We start from the raw sequence: 22,927 nt of genomic DNA on the forward strand, positions 1-22,927 counted from the left end.
TTACGAAAAATAAAAAATTAATCTATGAAGAATAAAATTTTTTATAAATTTATAAATATTAATCCATTAATAAAAATACTTAATTTATCACTAATTAATCTACCAACTCCAATAAGTATTAACTACTTATGAAATTTAGGGTCAATTTTAGGATTATTCTTAATAATTCAAATTATTTCTGGATTATTTTTATCTTTTCATTATTGTCCAAATATAAATCTAGCCTTTAATAGAACTATTCATATTATAAAAAATATTAATCTTGGGTGATTTATACGATTAACTCATATAAATGGGGCCTCATTCTTTTTTATATCAATATTTTTACATATCGCCCGAGGAATCTACTATTTTTCATTCACACTTACAAAAGTATGATTAATTGGAATTATTATTTTACTACTATCAATAGCAACAGCATTTTTAGGATATGTATTACCTTGAGGACAAATATCTTTTTGAGGAGCAACTGTAATTACTAATTTATTATCAGCTATCCCATATTTAGGACAAATATTAGTTCAATGAATTTGAGGTGGATTTTCAATTAATAACGCTACTTTAAATCGATTCTATTCTTTTCATTTTATTTTACCAATAATTATTTTACTACTAGTAATTCTACATTTATTTTTTTTACATTTAAGATTTTCTCATAACTCTATAGGATTAACAAGAAAACTTTATATATTATCTTTCAACCCTTATTTTATTATTAAAGATTTATTTGGTTACATAATTATTTTAACAATTTTTTTTTTAATCACAATAAAATTTCCTTACATACTAAGTGACCCTGACAATTTTATTCTTGCAAACCCAATAATTACTCCTGAACATATTAAACCTGAATGATACTTCTTATTTGCATATGCTATTCTTCGATCCATTCCAAATAAATTAGGAGGTGTAATTTTTTTAATATTATCAATTTTAATTTTAATTATATTAACAATATCAAATAAAAATAATATAAATTCATGCAAATATTATTATTTAAATAAAATAAATTTTTGGTTATTCATTATATCATTTATTATACTAACATGACTAGGTAAACAATTAATTGAATATCCATATATTCAATTAACACAATTATTTTCAATTATCTATTTTTCTTATTTTTTTACCTCCCCAATTTTAAATTATTTTTGAGATAAACTTATTTATCATAACTAAGTTAATGAGCTTGAAATAAGCATATATTTTGAAAATATAATATAGATTTTAAATAAATCTATTAACTTTAAAAAATAATTATTAATAAAAATTCCTTAAATATAAAATTTAACAAAATATAATATAAAGAAATTAATAAAAACTTTTTTCAACATAAATCTATTAATTGATCATATCGAATTCGTGGACAAATTGAACGTATTAAAATAATGAAAAAAAAATGAATATCAACAAATAACGCAAAATTTCATCTTACAAAATCTACACCAAAAAAAATCAATACTATAATTACTCTAACAAAAACAATTCTTAAATATTCAGACATAAAAATTAATGTAAATGTACCTCTAAAATATTCAATATTAAATCCTGAAACTAATTCAGATTCACCTTCAATTAAATCAAAAGGTGAACGATTTAATTCAACTAATATACTAATTAAAAACATTAAATAAATAGGAAATATATATATAAATATATATATATATAATTGATACTTTAAAAAATTATATAATGAAAAATCTTCAATTAATAAAATTAAAGAAAATAAAATTAAAAATAAACTAACTTCATAAGAAACTGATTGAGCAATAGATCGAATAGAACCTAACATTGAATAATTTGAATTAGAAATTCAACCTCTAAATATTACAGGATAAACATTTAACCCAATAATTATTAACATAAATAAAATACCATAATCAAAAAAAATCATATAACAACTTATTGGATAAATAAATCAAATTAATATAGAAAATAAAAATATTAAAATAGGTATAAATCTATAAATCAAAAACTTTCTTTTTATAACTAAAAATAATTCTTTACTTAATAATTTAATTGCATCTCTAAAAGGTTGCAAAAATCCTAAAAATCCAACTTTATTTGGCCCAACCCGAAATTGAACTAAACTTAATAATTTACGTTCAAATAATGTCAAAAAAGCTATTCTAATTAAATTAAAAATTAATAAAATTATAAATATAAAAAAATCTAAAATAATTATTCTAAATTCAAATAAAATTATTATCTATTATAATACTTATTCTTATAATATTCATAAATTCTAAATTTATAACACTTTTCTGCCAAGATAATTATTAATAAATTTAAATTAACCAAAAAATAATATTTATTTAAACTTAGTCCTTTCGTACAAAAATTTAAAATTAATTTAAAGATAGAAACTGATCTGGCTTACGCCGATCTGAACTCAAATCATGTAAAATTTAAAAAGTCGAACAGACTTAATATTTAAATGTCTTCATTTAAATTTAATTTTAATTCAACATCGAGGTCATAAACATTTTTATAAATACGATCTTCCCAAAAATATTATGCTGTTATCCCTAAGGTAATTTTTTTCTAATAATTTTACAAAAATCTCAAAAATTTTACAATAATTATTGATTAAAATATTTTAAAGTTTATTAAATTTAAACATCCTCCCAATTAAATAATAAATTAATTAAATTAAAATTAAACTTTAAATAATATTTAATAAATTAAATTATAAAATTCTATAGGGTCTTCTCGTCCCTTAAAAAAAATTAAGCATTTTTACTTAAAATTTAAATTCATAATTTATACTTGAAACAGTTTATATTTCATTAACTCATTTATACAAGACCTTAATTAAAAGCCAAATTATTATGCTACCTTTGCACAGTTATAAATACTGCAACTATTTAAAATTAAATTCATTGAGTAGAGCTTACCTTAAAATAATAATCAAAAAGAAATGTTTTTGTTAAACATTTGAATATAAATTTTGCCGAATTCTTTAAATATATATATATATATTATATATTATAATATATTTTATTCATAAATAAATTCAATTACTAATTTAATCATTATAAATAATTTCAATTAATTCTAAAATATTATTTTATAAAAAATATATTAATAAAATTAAATTAATAATAGATAAAAATAAATTATAAAATTTTCTATATCAATAACAAATTTCATGTTTATAAATTTATAAAAATCTAAATTTTATAATTATAAATAAATTTATAGATTATCCCATAAATTTTTTATATTTAATAAATTTTTAATTATATATATATATATATATATATATATTAATATAATAAAAATAATAAAAATTAACTTAAATATATGAATTAAATTCAATTCTAAAATAACTAGATATCTAAAATTTGAATAAAATTTCATTTCTAAATAAATATTAATAAACATTTTACTACATATAAAATTATATTTATTTAGATCATTTTATTTTCGAGATTTATAAATCTATATATATAAATTAAATAACCCTGATACAAAAGGTACAAAAATAAATTTTATTTTTATAAAATTAAAATATTTCTTTCACAATACTATTTAATAAAAAATAAATTTATTCAAAAATTTTACTAAAACAATATAAAATTAAATTATTTTCTTTAAAAAATAAATATAACAAATTTAATATATATATATATATAATATTTAATAAAATTTTAAATTATAAAAATTAATCTTTTTATTGTAAATAAAAAATTTTTATTAAACTAAAATTTTAAAAAAGTACATTTTCCAATACACTAACTTTGTTACGACTTATTTCAATACTATTGAAATTGACGGGCGATTTGTACATTAAATAAAAAATATTTCAAATAATAAAATTTTATTTAATTTACTTTTAAATCCAATTTTATTAAAATATTAAAATTTTAAATTCAAAAATTTAATTTAATGTAATTCATATAAACCTAAAAAAAAATACATTTTGATCTGAATTCTTATATTGTTAAAAATATTTTTTAATTATAAAATTTAAATCTATAATCTTAATAAACGACAATACATAACCAATTTTTTAGTATATCTTAACGTGGACTATCAAATTAATCTACAAATTCCTCTAATTTAAAGATATTTAACCGCCAAATTTTTTAATTTTAATGATCAACATTTAATTGTTAAATTACAACTTTCATATCTATAGTAGGGTATCTAATCCTAGTTTAATTTAAATATTTAATAAAAATAATATTAATAAAAATTAAATTAATTAAATTTATATATATTTCACTAATAAAACTTAATAAAAATTAATTACATAAACAAATTATTTTAAATTTAATTAAATTAATTTATAAATAAAGTTTAACCGCAGATGCTGGCACTTATTCATCCTTTATTTAAATTAAATTCCTAATTATAACATTAATTAATAAAAAAAAATTAATTTCTAAATAAAATTATTAAAATTATTAAAATTCTAATAAATAAAAATTTTATATAATAAATTAAATTAAATAATTAATTATAATTCAAAAATCAAAAACTTTATTCTTCAATTAAAATTCATTTTAAAAAAAAATATTTGCAATAAATCCTTTAAATTTAATTCAATCTCCCTAAATAAAATTAAATCTATTAAATTTACTACCAATAAAATTTTTTCACTGAAAATTAAAACTACCGACTAAAATTCTTTCACTTTTTATAAACGTTATTGGGTAAAATTTTTTCTTTACTTATTGATGCTATCAATTAAAATTTTTTATTTGAAAGAACTCAATCTATTAAACTTTATTCTTCAATTAAAATTCATTTTAAAAAAAAATATTTGCAATAAATCCTTTAAATTTAATTCAATCTCCCTAAATAAAATTAAATCTATTAAATTTACTACCAATAAAATTTTTTCACTGAAAATTAAAACTACCGACTAAAATTCTTTCACTTTTTATAAACGTTATTGGGTAAAATTTTTTCTTTACTTATTGATGCTATCAATTAAAATTTTTTATTTGAAAGAACTCAATCTATTAAACTTTATTCTTCAATTAAAATTCATTTTAAAAAAAAATATTTGCAATAAATCCTTTAAATTTAATTCAATCTCCCTAAATAAAATTAAATCTATTAAATTTACTACCAATAAAATTTTTTCACTGAAAATTAAAACTACCGACTAAAATTCTTTCACTTTTTATAAACGTTATTGGGTAAAATTTTTTCTTTACTTATTGATGCTATCAATTAAAATTTTTTATTTGAAAGAACTCAATCTATTAAACTTTATTCTTCAATTAAAATTCATTTTAAAAAAAAATATTTGCAATAAATCCTTTAAATTTAATTCAATCTCCCTAAATAAAATTAAATCTATTAAATTTACTACCAATAAAATTTTTTCACTGAAAATTAAAACTACCGACTAAAATTCTTTCACTTTTTATAAACGTTATTGGGTAAAATTTTTTCTTTACTTATTGATGCTATCAATTAAAATTTTTTATTTGAAAGAACTCAATCTATTAAACTTTATTCTTCAATTAAAATTCATTTTAAAAAAAAATATTTGCAATAAATCCTTTAAATTTAATTCAATCTCCCTAAATAAAATTAAATCTATTAAATTTACTACCAATAAAATTTTTTCACTGAAAATTAAAACTACCGACTAAAATTCTTTCACTTTTTATAAACGTTATTGGGTAAAATTTTTTCTTTACTTATTGATGCTATCAATTAAAATTTTTTATTTGAAAGAACTCAATCTATTAAACTTTATTCTTCAATTAAAATTCATTTTAAAAAAAAATATTTGCAATAAATCCTTTAAATTTAATTCAATCTCCCTAAATAAAATTAAATCTATTAAATTTACTACCAATAAAATTTTTTCACTGAAAATTAAAACTACCGACTAAAATTCTTTCACTTTTTATAAACGTTATTGGGTAAAATTTTTTCTTTACTTATTGATGCTATCAATTAAAATTTTTTATTTGAAAGAACTCAATCTATTAAACTTTATTCTTCAATTAAAATTCATTTTAAAAAAAAATATTTGCAATAAATCCTTTAAATTTAATTCAATCTCCCTAAATAAAATTAAATCTATTAAATTTACTACCAATAAAATTTTTTCACTGAAAATTAAAACTACCGACTAAAATTCTTTCACTTTTTATAAACGTTATTGGGTAAAATTTTTTCTTTACTTATTGATGCTATCAATTAAAATTTTTTATTTGAAAGAACTCAATCTATTAAACTTTATTCTTCAATTAAAATTCATTTTAAAAAAAAATATTTGCAATAAATCCTTTAAATTTAATTCAATCTCCCTAAATAAAATTAAATCTATTAAATTTACTACCAATAAAATTTTTTCACTGAAAATTAAAACTACCGACTAAAATTCTTTCACTTTTTATAAACGTTATTGGGTAAAATTTTTTCTTTACTTATTGATGCTATCAATTAAAATTTTTTATTTGAAAGAACTCAATCTATTAAACTTTATTCTTCAATTAAAATTCATTTTATTTTTTTATATATATATATATATATACATATATTCCTAACTAAATATTTTATACTAAAATAAATAAATATAAAAAATAATTAAATTAATTAAATTTTCCATAAATAAAATATTGAAATTATCAAATACTAATAAAAAAATTAAAATTAAAAATTAATACGTAAAATAATTATATTAAATAAATGTAGCCCCTCCTAAAAATAAATAAATATCAATTATTTTAAAATAAATTTCTTATAAATTCAAATTAATCTTATTAAATAGATTAATCCAGCCTATTCCTATAAATTAATTAAAAAATAAATAAAAATATTAAATTAAATTTAAAAAAAAACAAATAAATCAGATTAATCAAAATTAATAAAAATTAACCAATTAAATATAAATAAATAAATATAGATTAAATAAATTATTTTTTAATAAAATTTTTAAAATTAAATAAATAATTATATATTATTAACCAAATATTTGATATATTAATAGGATACATATGATCATTTGTGTGATTATTAATAAATCTAAATATGAATATATAAATCTTAGATGAACGTGATACCTCCTAATGTTTCCACTGGTTTATTAATAAATTTAAATCATATCCAATAAATTATTACAAATAAAATTAAAAATTTTACAATAAATTGATAATTATATTATTTCTTTTTTTTTATTTTAAAATTTATAAATAAAATATTAAAAAAAAAATATTTTATACTAAAATAAATAAATATAAAAAATAATTAAATTAATTAAATTTTCCATAAATAAAATATTGAAATTATCAAATACTAATAAAAAAATTAAAATTAAAAATTAATACGTAAAATAATTATATTAAATAAATGTAGCCCCTCCTAAAAATAAATAAATATCAATTATTTTAAAATAAATTTCTTATAAATTCAAATTAATCTTATTAAATAGATTAATCCAGCCTATTCCTATAAATTAATTAAAAAATAAATAAAAATATTAAATTAAATTAAAAAAAAACAAATAAATCAGATTAATCAAAATTAATAAAAATTAACCAATTAAATATAAATAAATAAATATAGATTAAATAAATTATTTTTTAATAAAATTTTTAAAATTAAATAAATAATTATATATTATTAACCAAATATTTGATATATTAATAGGATACATATGATCATTTGTGTGATTATTAATAAATCTAAATATGAATATATAAATCTTAGATGAACGTGATACCTCCTAATGTTTCCACTGGTTTATTAATAAATTTAAATCATATCCAATAAATTATTACAAATAAAATTAAAAATTTTACAATAAATTGATAATTATATTATTTCTTTTTTTTATTTTAAAATTTATAAATAAAATATTAAAAAAAAAATATTTTATACTAAAATAAATAAATATAAAAAATAATTAAATTAATTAAATTTTCCATAAATAAAATATTGAAATTATCAAATACTAATAAAAAAATTAAAATTAAAAATTAATACGTAAAATAATTATATTAAATAAATGTAGCCCCTCCTAAAAATAAATAAATATCAATTATTTTAAAATAAATTTCTTATAAATTCAAATTAATCTTATTAAATAGATTAATCCAGCCTATTCCTATAAATTAATTAAAAAATAAATAAAAATATTAAATTAAATTAAAAAAAAACAAATAAATCAGATTAATCAAAATTAATAAAAATTAACCAATTAAATATGAATAAATAAATATAGATTAAATAAATTATTTTTTAATAAAATTTTTAAAATTAAATAAATAATTATATATTATTAACCAAATATTTGATATATTAATAGGATACATATGATCATTTGTGTGATTATTAATAAATCTAAATATGAATATATAAATCTTAGATGAACGTGATACCTCCTAATGTTTCCACTGGTTTATTAATAAATTTAAATCATATCCAATAAATTATTACAAATAAAATTAAAAATTTTACAATAAATTGATAATTATATTATTTTTATTAGTATTTGATAATTTCAATATTTTATTTATGGAAAATTTAATTAATTTAATTATTTTTTATATTTATTTATTTTAGTATAAAGTATTTTTTTTTTAATATTTTATTTATAAATTTTAAAATAAAAAAAAAAATAATATAATTATCAATTTATTGTAAAATTTTTAATTCAAGAAATCAATTTTAATTGAAGAATAAAGTTTAATAGATTGAGTTCTTTCAAATAAAAAATTTTAATTGATAGCATCAATAAGTAAAGAAAAAATTTTACCCAATAACGTTTATAAAAAGTGAAAGAATTTTAGTCGGTAGTTTTAATTTTCAGTGAAAAAATTTTATTGGTAGTAAATTTAATAGATTTAATTTTATTTAGGGAGATTGAATTAAATTTAAAGGATTTATTGCAAATATTTTTTTTTAAAATGAATTTTAATTGAAGAATAAAGTTTAATAGATTGAGTTCTTTCAAATAAAAAATTTTAATTGATAGCATCAATAAGTAAAGAAAAAATTTTACCCAATAACGTTTATAAAAAGTGAAAGAATTTTAGTCGGTAGTTTTAATTTTCAGTGAAAAAATTTTATTGGTAGTAAATTTAATAGATTTAATTTTATTTAGGGAGATTGAATTAAATTTAAAGGATTTATTGCAAATATTTTTTTTTAAAATGAATTTTAATTGAAGAATAAAGTTTAATAGATTGAGTTCTTTCAAATAAAAAATTTTAATTGATAGCATCAATAAGTAAAGAAAAAATTTTACCCAATAACGTTTATAAAAAGTGAAAGAATTTTAGTCGGTAGTTTTAATTTTCAGTGAAAAAATTTTATTGGTAGTAAATTTAATAGATTTAATTTTATTTAGGGAGATTGAATTAAATTTAAAGGATTTATTGCAAATATTTTTTTTTAAAATGAATTTTAATTGAAGAATAAAGTTTAATAGATTGAGTTCTTTCAAATAAAAAATTTTAATTGATAGCATCAATAAGTAAAGAAAAAATTTTACCCAATAACGTTTATAAAAAGTGAAAGAATTTTAGTCGGTAGTTTTAATTTTCAGTGAAAAAATTTTATTGGTAGTAAATTTAATAGATTTAATTTTATTTAGGGAGATTGAATTAAATTTAAAGGATTTATTGCAAATATTTTTTTTTAAAATGAATTTTAATTGAAGAATAAAGTTTAATAGATTGAGTTCTTTCAAATAAAAAATTTTAATTGATAGCATCAATAAGTAAAGAAAAAATTTTACCCAATAACGTTTATAAAAAGTGAAAGAATTTTAGTCGGTAGTTTTAATTTTCAGTGAAAAAATTTTATTGGTAGTAAATTTAATAGATTTAATTTTATTTAGGGAGATTGAATTAAATTTAAAGGATTTATTGCAAATATTTTTTTTTAAAATGAATTTTAATTGAAGAATAAAGTTTTTGATTTTTGAATTATAATTAATTATTTAATTTAATTTATTATATAAAATTTTTATTTATTAGAATTTTAATAATTTTAATAATTTTATTTAGAAATTAATTTTTTTTTATTAATTAATGTTATAATTAGGAATTTAATTTAAATAAAGGATGAATAAGTGCCAGCATCTGCGGTTAAACTTTATTTATAAATTAATTTAATTAAATTTAAAATAATTTGTTTATGTAATTAATTTTTATTAAGTTTTATTAGTGAAATATATATAAATTTAATTAATTTAATTTTTATTAATATTATTTTTATTAAATATTTAAATTAAACTAGGATTAGATACCCTACTATAGATATGAAAGTTGTAATTTAACAATTAAATGTTGATCATTAAAATTAAAAAATTTGGCGGTTAAATATCTTTAAATTAGAGGAATTTGTAGATTAATTTGATAGTCCACGTTAAGATATACTAAAAAATTGGTTATGTATTGTCGTTTATTAAGATTATAGATTTAAATTTTATAATTAAAAAATATTTTTAACAATATAAGAATTCAGATCAAAATGTATTTTTTTTTAGGTTTATATGAATTACATTAAATTAAATTTTTGAATTTAAAATTTTAATATTTTAATAAAATTGGATTTAAAAGTAAATTAAATAAAATTTTATTATTTGAAATATTTTTTATTTAATGTACAAATCGCCCGTCAATTTCAATAGTATTGAAATAAGTCGTAACAAAGTTAGTGTATTGGAAAATGTACTTTTTTAAAATTTTAGTTTAATAAAAATTTTTTATTTACAATAAAAAGATTAATTTTTATAATTTAAAATTTTATTAAATATTATATATATATATATATTAAATTTGTTATATTTATTTTTTAAAGAAAATAATTTAATTTTATATTGTTTTAGTAAAATTTTTGAATAAATTTATTTTTTATTAAATAGTATTGTGAAAGAAATATTTTAATTTTATAAAAATAAAATTTATTTTTGTACCTTTTGTATCAGGGTTATTTAATTTATATATATAGATTTATAAATCTCGAAAATAAAATGATCTAAATAAATATAATTTTATATGTAGTAAAATGTTTATTAATATTTATTTAGAAATGAAATTTTATTCAAATTTTAGATATCTAGTTATTTTAGAATTGAATTTAATTCATATATTTAAGTTAATTTTTATTATTTTTATTATATTAATATATATATATATATATATAATTAAAAATTTATTAAATATAAAAAATTTATGGGATAATCTATAAATTTATTTATAATTATAAAATTTAGATTTTTATAAATTTATAAACATGAAATTTGTTATTGATATAGAAAATTTTATAATTTATTTTTATCTATTATTAATTTAATTTTATTAATATATTTTTTATAAAATAATATTTTAGAATTAATTGAAATTATTTATAATGATTAAATTAGTAATTGAATTTATTTATGAATAAAATATATTATAATATATAATATATATATATATATTTAAAGAATTCGGCAAAATTTATATTCAAATGTTTAACAAAAACATTTCTTTTTGATTATTATTTTAAGGTAAGCTCTACTCAATGAATTTAATTTTAAATAGTTGCAGTATTTATAACTGTGCAAAGGTAGCATAATAATTTGGCTTTTAATTAAGGTCTTGTATAAATGAGTTAATGAAATATAAACTGTTTCAAGTATAAATTATGAATTTAAATTTTAAGTAAAAATGCTTAATTTTTTTTAAGGGACGAGAAGACCCTATAGAATTTTATAATTTAATTTATTAAATATTATTTAAAGTTTAATTTTAATTTAATTAATTTATTATTTAATTGGGAGGATGTTTAAATTTAATAAACTTTAAAATATTTTAATCAATAATTATTGTAAAATTTTTGAGATTTTTGTAAAATTATTAGAAAAAAATTACCTTAGGGATAACAGCATAATATTTTTGGGAAGATCGTATTTATAAAAATGTTTATGACCTCGATGTTGAATTAAAATTAAATTTAAATGAAGACATTTAAATATTAAGTCTGTTCGACTTTTTAAATTTTACATGATTTGAGTTCAGATCGGCGTAAGCCAGATCAGTTTCTATCTTTAAATTAATTTTAAATTTTTGTACGAAAGGACTAAGTTTAAATAAATATTATTTTTTGGTTAATTTAAATTTATTAATAATTATCTTGGCAGAAAAGTGTTATAAATTTAGAATTTATGAATATTATAAGAATAAGTATTATAATAGATAATAATTTTATTTGAATTTAGAATAATTATTTTAGATTTTTTTATATTTATAATTTTATTAATTTTTAATTTAATTAGAATAGCTTTTTTGACATTATTTGAACGTAAATTATTAAGTTTAGTTCAATTTCGGGTTGGGCCAAATAAAGTTGGATTTTTAGGATTTTTGCAACCTTTTAGAGATGCAATTAAATTATTAAGTAAAGAATTATTTTTAGTTATAAAAAGAAAGTTTTTGATTTATAGATTTATACCTATTTTAATATTTTTATTTTCTATATTAATTTGATTTATTTATCCAATAAGTTGTTATATGATTTTTTTTGATTATGGTATTTTATTTATGTTAATAATTATTGGGTTAAATGTTTATCCTGTAATATTTAGAGGTTGAATTTCTAATTCAAATTATTCAATGTTAGGTTCTATTCGATCTATTGCTCAATCAGTTTCTTATGAAGTTAGTTTATTTTTAATTTTATTTTCTTTAATTTTATTAATTGAAGATTTTTCATTATATAATTTTTTAAAGTATCAATTATATATATATATATTTATATATATATTTCCTATTTATTTAATGTTTTTAATTAGTATATTAGTTGAATTAAATCGTTCACCTTTTGATTTAATTGAAGGTGAATCTGAATTAGTTTCAGGATTTAATATTGAATATTTTAGAGGTACATTTACATTAATTTTTATGTCTGAATATTTAAGAATTGTTTTTGTTAGAGTAATTATAGTATTGATTTTTTTTGGTGTAGATTTTGTAAGATGAAATTTTGCGTTATTTGTTGATATTCATTTTTTTTTCATTATTTTAATACGTTCAATTTGTCCACGAATTCGATATGATCAATTAATAGATTTATGTTGAAAAAAGTTTTTATTAATTTCTTTATATTATATTTTGTTAAATTTTATATTTAAGGAATTTTTATTAATAATTATTTTTTAAAGTTAATAGATTTATTTAAAATCTATATTATATTTTCAAAATATATGCTTATTTCAAGCTCATTAACTTAGTTATGATAAATAAGTTTATCTCAAAAATAATTTAAAATTGGGGAGGTAAAAAAATAAGAAAAATAGATAATTGAAAATAATTGTGTTAATTGAATATATGGATATTCAATTAATTGTTTACCTAGTCATGTTAGTATAATAAATGATATAATGAATAACCAAAAATTTATTTTATTTAAATAATAATATTTGCATGAATTTATATTATTTTTATTTGATATTGTTAATATAATTAAAATTAAAATTGATAATATTAAAAAAATTACACCTCCTAATTTATTTGGAATGGATCGAAGAATAGCATATGCAAATAAGAAGTATCATTCAGGTTTAATATGTTCAGGAGTAATTATTGGGTTTGCAAGAATAAAATTGTCAGGGTCACTTAGTATGTAAGGAAATTTTATTGTGATTAAAAAAAAAATTGTTAAAATAATTATGTAACCAAATAAATCTTTAATAATAAAATAAGGGTTGAAAGATAATATATAAAGTTTTCTTGTTAATCCTATAGAGTTATGAGAAAATCTTAAATGTAAAAAAAATAAATGTAGAATTACTAGTAGTAAAATAATTATTGGTAAAATAAAATGAAAAGAATAGAATCGATTTAAAGTAGCGTTATTAATTGAAAATCCACCTCAAATTCATTGAACTAATATTTGTCCTAAATATGGGATAGCTGATAATAAATTAGTAATTACAGTTGCTCCTCAAAAAGATATTTGTCCTCAAGGTAATACATATCCTAAAAATGCTGTTGCTATTGATAGTAGTAAAATAATAATTCCAATTAATCATACTTTTGTAAGTGTGAATGAAAAATAGTAGATTCCTCGGGCGATATGTAAAAATATTGATATAAAAAAGAATGAGGCCCCATTTATATGAGTTAATCGTATAAATCACCCAAGATTAATATTTTTTATAATATGAATAGTTCTATTAAAGGCTAGATTTATATTTGGACAATAATGAAAAGATAAAAATAATCCAGAAATAATTTGAATTATTAAGAATAATCCTAAAATTGACCCTAAATTTCATAAGTAGTTAATACTTATTGGAGTTGGTAGATTAATTAGTGATAAATTAAGTATTTTTATTAATGGATTAATATTTATAAATTTATAAAAAATTTTATTCTTCATAGATTAATTTTTTATTTTTCGTAATGATTGATTTGTTTTATTAGTCATAGAAATTTTTATTGTTAAAATTAAAATTAATAGTAATAATCTTATTAAATAAAAAATAATTAAAGTATATGGATATTCATAAATTTTGTAAATATTAACATTTTCATTAGTTGAATTAATAATTATTTTTTTATTTTTGCATAAAAGTAAAGTTAAAGAAAATAAAAATAAAAATATAAAATTTATGAAAAGAAAATATTTATCTATTTTATTTTTTTTAGAAATAAATGAATTATTTATTATTCTAACAAAGTATATAAATATAATTAGTATACTTCTAATAATTGTAATAAAAATTATTATTAAATATAAAGATTTTTTTGGTATGAAAATGTAGTTAATTATTATTAAAGTTATTGTATAATAAATTAATGTTATTATAAAATTTATAGGAGGTAAATTATTTTTTGAGATATTATATAATTTTATTCATAATAATATAATGATTTTTAAAATGATAATTTTTACAAATAGTTCAATTAGCTATAAGAAATAAATTTCTGATTTTAATTTACAAAATTAATATTTTTATATTTAAATTATATAGCTTATTGAATTTATCAAAAAATAGTTTTAAAGAAAATTTTAATTTTGGAGATTAAAGATATTATTTTTAAATAATTTTTTTGAAATTTATTGAATAAATTTATTTTATAAATTAATTTTTTTAGAAGTTTTTAGGGAATTTAATTATATATTATTATTATTTGTTATAATTTTATTAATAATATTAAGATTTAAGAGATTTTTATTAATTTTAATTTGTTTAGAGTTTCTATTAATTTTAATTTTACATTTAATTTTAATATTGTCAGATTTAGATTTAAATGATTGATTGTTTTTAGTTGTTTTAATTATAGGTGTTTGTGAAAGTTTAATTGGGCTAGGTTTAATAATTAGAATAATTTTTTTATTTGGGAATCAAAGTGTTAAAGTATTAAATTTAATATGATAATTTATGTAATTTTTATAATAATCTTATTAATTTTTTTTAATAGTAAGTATTTATTAGGAATATTAATATTATTATTTTGTATAATTCCATTTCTTTGTTTTAATCAATTTGTAGAAAATGGGATAATTAATGAAATATTAGGAATAAATTTATATTCTTATATATTATTATCATTAACATTTTTAATTTTTGGGTTAATTTTTATTTTTTTTGATGTTAAAAATAATGATTTTTTTTATTTTAAAATATTAATATTGACATTATTAATTTCTTTAATTTTTGTTTTTACTTCAATAAATTTATTAATATTTTATTTTATATTTGAAATTAGGTTAGTTCTTATATTTTTTATTATTATAAAATGAGGGTTAGGTGAAATACGAGAGTTAGCTTCATTTTATTTATTATTTTATACAATATTTTTTTCTTTACCTTTTTTAATTTTTATTTTAGATTTATATTATTTTTATAATATTTTAATGATGTATTACTTTGAAATATTAAAAATTAAATATTTAAATATGTTTATATTTTTATTTTTTATGTTTACATTTTTTGTTAAGATTCCTATATTTATATTCCATTCTTGATTATTGAAAGCTCATGTTGAGGCCCCTGTTATTGGGTCAATAATTTTAGCAGGAATTTTATTAAAATTAGGAATTTATGGTTTAATTCGTTTTATATTAATATTTATAAAAAATTTTATTGAATTTAATGAAATTATTATATATTTTAGAATTTTTGGGTCAATATTAATTAGTATTTTATGTATACGTCAAATTGATATAAAAATTTTAGTGGCTTATTCTTCAGTTGTTCATATAGGATTAACATTAAGAGGGATAATAACATTAATAAATAGTGGGGTTAAAGGTAGTTATATAATAATAATTTCTCATGGTTTATGTTCATCAGGGTTATTTTTTTTAGTAAATTTATGTTATTTATTAAGAAATAGACGATTAATATTAATAAATAAAGGACTAATAAATTTATATCCTAGAATATCTTTAATATGATTTTTATTATGTACTTCAAATTTATCTGCCCCATTATCATTAAATTTAATTAGTGAAATTTTTTTAATTATAAGTTTAGTTAATTGAAATTTTTTAAATTTATTTATTTTAATAATTTTAATATTTTTTAGATTTTTTTATTCACTAAATTTATTTAGATATACTCAACATGGTGAATTTAATTTTTGTAAAATTAATAAATATAGGTTAATAGATTATTTAATTGTTTTATCTCATTGAATTCCTTTAAATTTATTTATTTTTAATTTATCAATATTTTTATAATTTGATTAATTAAATTTAAGTAGTTTAAAAAAAAATATTGAATTGTGATTTCAAAGTTTTGAAGTTCAAAGAACTATATAGTACTATATAAAACTATATAAAACTATATAAAACTAACAAAACTATATAAAACTATATAGTACTATATAAAACTATATAAAACTATATAAAACTAACAAAACTATATAAAACTATATAGTACTATATAAAACTATATAAAACTGTATACACCTGACAAAACTATATAAAATTATATAGTACTATATAAAACTATATAAAACTATATAAAACTGTATGAAACTAACAAAACTATATAAAACCATGTAAAACTATATAAAACTATATAAAACTGTATGAAACTAACAAAACTATATAAAACCATGTAAAACTATATAAAACTATATAAAACTATATAAAACTATATAAAACTGTATAGAACTAACAAAACTATATAAAACTATGTAAAACTATATAAAACTATATAAAACTCTATCAAACTATATAAAACTATATAAAACTATATAAAACTCTATAAAACTATATAAAACTATGTAAACCTCTATAAAACAATATCAAACTACATAAAACTATATAAAACTATATAGAACTATATAAAACTAACAAAACTATATAAAACTGTATAAAACTATATAAAACTAACAAAACTATATAAAACTATATAAAACTATATAGTACTATATAAAACTATATAAAACTATATAGTACTATATAAAACTATATAAAACTATATAGTACTATATAAAACTATATAAAACTAACAAAACTATATAAAACTATATAAAACTCTATAAAACTATATAAAACTATATAGAACTATATAAAACTAACGAAACTATATAAAACTATATAAAACTATATAAAACTCTATAAAACTATATAAAACTATATAAAACTCTATAAAACTATATAAAACTATATAAAACTCTATAAAACTATATAAAACTATATAGAACTATATAAAACTAACGAAACTATATAAAACTATATAAAACTATATAAAACTCTATAAAACTATATAAAACTATATAAAACTCTATAAAACTATATAAAACTATATAAAGCTATATAAAACTAACAAAATTATTTAAAACTATATAAAACTATATGAAACTCTATAAAACTCTATAAAACTATATAAAACTATATAGAAATATATAAAACTAACGAAACTATATAAAATTATATAAAACTGTATAAAACCATATAAAAGTAATAAAACTATATAAAACTATATAAAATTCTATAAAACTATATAAAACTATATAAAACTGTCTAAAACCATATAAAAGTAATAAAACTATATAAAACTACATAAAACTCTATAAAACTATATAAAACTAACAAAACTATATAGAACTATATAAAACTATATAAAACTATATAGTACTATATAAAACAATATAAAACTATATAAAACTAACAAAACTATATAAAACTATATCGTACTATATAAAACTATATAAAGCTGTATACAACTGACAAATCTATATAAAATTATATAGTACTATATAAAACTATATAAAACTATATAAAATTGTATGAAACTAACAAAACTGTATAAAACTATATAAAACTAACAAAACTATATAAAACTCTATAAAACTATATAAAACTATATAAAACTAATAAAACTATATAAAACTAACAAAACAATATAAAACTATATAAAACTATATGAAAATCTATAAAACTATATAAAACTATACAAACCTCCATAAAACTATATAAAACTATATAAAACTATATAAAACTAATGAAACTATATAAAACCATATAAAACAATATAAAACTAATGAAACTATATAAACCTATCTAAAACTCTATAAAACTATATAAAACTATATAGAACTAACAAAACTATATAAAACTATATAAAACTATATAAAACTATATAAAAGTCTATAGAACTATATAAAACTATATAAAACTAATACAACTATATAAAACTATATAGTACTATATAAAACTATATAAAACTACATAAAACTATATAAAACTCTATAAAACTATATAAAACTATATAAAACTATATAAAACTATATAGAACTATATAAAACTAACGAAACTATTTAAGATTATATAAAACTGTATAAAACCATATAAAAGTAATAAAACTATATAAAACTATATAAAATTCTATAAAACTATATAAAACTATAAAACTATGTAAAACTATATAGTACTATATAAAACTATATAAAACTGTATACAACTGACAAAACTATATAAAATTATATAGTACTATATAAAACTATATAAAACTATATAAAACTCTATAAAACTATATAAAACTATATAAAACTATATAAAACTCTATAAAACTGTATGAAACTATATAAAACTAACAAAACTATATAAAACTATATAAAACTATATAAAACTCTATAAAACGGTATGAAACTATATAAAACTAACAAAACTATGTAAAACTATATAAAACTATATAAAACTATATAAAACTATATAAAACTATATAAAACTCTATAAAACTATATAAAACTATATAAAACTCTATAAAACTATATGAAACTACATAAAACTATATAAAACTATATAAAACTTTATATAACTCTATAAAACTATATAAAACTATATAGAACTATATAAAACTAACAAAACTATATAAAACTATATAAAACTATATAAAACTCTATAAAACTATATAAATCTATATAAAACTCTATAAAACTATATAAAACTATATAAAACTATATAAAACTAACAAAACTATATAAAACTATATAAAAGTAATAAAACTACATAAAACTAACAAAACTATATAAAACTATATAAAACTATATAAAACTCTATAAAACTATATAAAACTATATAAAACTCTATAAAACTGTATAAAACTATATAAAACTAACAAAACTATATAAAACAATATAAAACTATATAAAACTATATAAAACTAACAATACTATATAAAACTATATAAAACTATATAGTACTATATAAAACAATATAAAACTAACAATACTATATAAAACTATATAAAACTCTATAAAACTATATAATCTATATAGAACTATATAAAACTAACGAAACGATATAAATCTATATAAAACTATATATAACTCTATAAAACTATATAAAACTATATAGAACTATATAAAACTAACAAAACTATATAAAACTATATAAAACTATATAAAACTCTATAAAACTATATAAAACTCTATAAAACTATATAAAACTCTATAAAACTATATAAAACTATATAAAACTATACAAAACTAACAAAACTATATAAAACTATATAAAACTGTATAAAACTATATAAAAGTAATAAAACTATATAAAACTATATAAGACTCTATAAAAGTATATAAAACTATATAAAACTAACAAAAGTATATAAAACTATACAAAACTATATAAAACTAACAAAACGATATAAAACTATATAAAACTATATAAAACTAACAAAACTATATAAAACTATATAGGACTATATAAAACTTTATAAAACTACATAAAACTAACAAAACTATATAAAACTATATAAAACTCTATAAAACTATATAAAACTATATAAAACTAACAAAACTATATAAAACTATATAAAACTATATAAAACTCTATAAAACTCTATAAAACTATATAAAACTATATAAAACTAACAAAACTATGTAAAACTATATAAAACTCTATAACACTATATAAAACTAATGAAACTATATAAACCTATATAAACCTATACAAAACTGTATAAAACTATATAAAACTGTATAAAACTATATAAAACTAACAAAACTATATAAAACTCTATAAAACTATATAAAACTATATAAAACTATATAGTACTATATAAAACTATATAAAACTAACAAAACAATATAAAACTATATAAAACTCCATAAAACTATATAAAACTATATAAAACTATATAAAACTAATGAAACTATATAAAACTATATAAAACTATGTAAAACTAATGAAACTATATAAACCTATGTAAAACTCTATAAAACTATATAAAACTGTATAAAACTAACAAAACTATATAAAACTATGTAAAACTATATAAAACTATATAAAACTCTATAAAACTATATAAAACTATATAAAACTCTATAAAACTGTATGAAACTATATAAAACTAACAAAACTATATAAAACTATATAAAACTATATAAAACTCTATAAAACTGTATGAAACTATATAAAACGAACAAAACTATGTAAAACTATATAAAACTATATATAACTAACAAAACTATATAAAACTATATAAAACTATATAAAACTATGTAAAACTCTATAGAACTATATCAAACTACATAAAACTATATAAAACTATATAAAACTATATAAAACTTTATATAACTCTATAAAACTATATAAAACTATATAGAACTATATAAAACTCACAAAACTATATAAAACTATATAAAACTATATAAAACTCTATAAAACTATATAAAACTATATAAAACTCTATAAAACTATATAAAACTATATAAAACTATATAAAACTAACAAAACTATATAAAACTATATAAAACTGTATAAAACTATATAAAAGTAATAAAACTATATAAAACTATATAAAACTATATAAAACTAACAAAACTATATAAAACTATATAAAACTATATAGTACTATATAAAACTATATAAAACTATATAGTACTATATAAAACTATATAAAACTATATAGTACTATATAAAACTATATAAAACTATATAGTACTATATAAAACTATATAAAACTAACAAAACTATATAAAACTATATAAAACTAATGAAACTATATAAAACTATATAAAACTATATAAAACTAATGAAACTATATAAAACTATATAAAACTATATAAAACTAATGAAACTATATAAACCTATGTAAAACTCTATAAAACTATATAAAACTATATAGAACTAACAAAACTATATAAAACTATATAAAACTATATAAAACTATATAAAACTAACAAAACTATATAAAACTATATAAAACTCTATAAAACTATATAAAACTATATAGAACTATATAAAACTATCGAAACTATATAAAACTATATAAAACTATATAAAACTCTATAAAACTATATAAAACTAACAAAACTATATAAAACTATATAAAACTATATAAAACTATATAGTACTATATAAAACTATATAAAACTATATAAAACTAACAAAACTATATAAAACTATATAGTACTATATAAAACTATATAAAACTGTATAAAACTGACAAAACTATATAAAACTTTATAGTACTATATAAAACTATATAAAACTATATAAAACTGTATGAAACTAACGAAACTATATAAAACTATGTAAAACTATATAAAACCATATCAAACTATATGAAACTATATAAAACTAACAAAACTATATAAAACTATATAAAACTATATAAAACTCTATAAAACTATATAAAACTCTATAAAACTATATAAAACTATATAAAACTCTATAAAACTGTATGAAACTATATAAAACTAACAAAACTATATAAAACTATATAAAACTGTATGAAATTATATAAAACTAACATAACTATGTAAAACTATATAAAACTATATAAAACTAACAAAACTATATAAAACTATATAAAACTATATAAAACTCTATAAAACTATATAAAACTATATAAAACTCTATAAAACTAATAAAACTATATAAAACTAACAAAACAATATAAAACTATATAAAACTATATGAAACTCTATAAAACTATATAAACTATATAAAACTCCATAAAACTATATAAAACTATATAAAACTATATAAAACTATATAAAACTAATGAAACTATATAAAACTATATAAAACTATGTAAAACTAATGAAACTATATAAACCTATGTAAAACTCTATAAAACTATATAAAACTGTATAAAACTAACAAAACTATATAAAACTATGTAAAACTATATAAAACTATATAAAACTCTATAAAACTATATAAAACTATATAAAACTCTATAAAACTGTATGAAACTATATAAAACTAACAAAACTATATAAAACTATATAAAACTATATAAAACTCTATAAAACTGTATGAAATTATATAAAACTAACATAACTATGTAAAACTATATAAAACTATATAAAACTAACAAAACTATATAAAACTATATAAAACTATATAAAACTCTATAAAACTATATAAAACTATATAAAACTCTATAAAACTAATAAAACTATATAAAACTAACAAAACAATATAAAACTATATAAAACTATATGAAACTCTATAAAACTATATAAACTATATAAAACTCCATAAA

General features: G+C 15.4%; 2 pseudogenes across 1 annotated transcript; one reads left to right on the top strand and one right to left on the bottom strand.

The window, feature by feature from the left end:
* The first annotated feature begins 24 nt into the window (after positions 1–24).
* LOC143175593 (cytochrome b pseudogene) lies at positions 25–1,179 on the top strand (annotated as a pseudogene).
* LOC143175594 (cytochrome b pseudogene) lies at positions 834–14,346 on the bottom strand (annotated as a pseudogene). The gene is made up of 2 exons (XR_013000314.1): positions 12,418–14,346; positions 834–1,989 (listed from the first exon to the last, which is right to left on the bottom strand). The product of XR_013000314.1 is annotated as a cytochrome b pseudogene (transcript).
* Between the last annotated feature and the right edge of the window lie 8,581 nt (positions 14,347–22,927).

This window comes from Nomia melanderi, unplaced genomic scaffold, assembly GCF_051020985.1.
Source record: "Nomia melanderi isolate GNS246 unplaced genomic scaffold, iyNomMela1 scaffold0137, whole genome shotgun sequence".
In the NCBI taxonomy this organism is placed as follows: Eukaryota; Metazoa; Arthropoda; class Insecta; order Hymenoptera; family Halictidae; genus Nomia; species Nomia melanderi.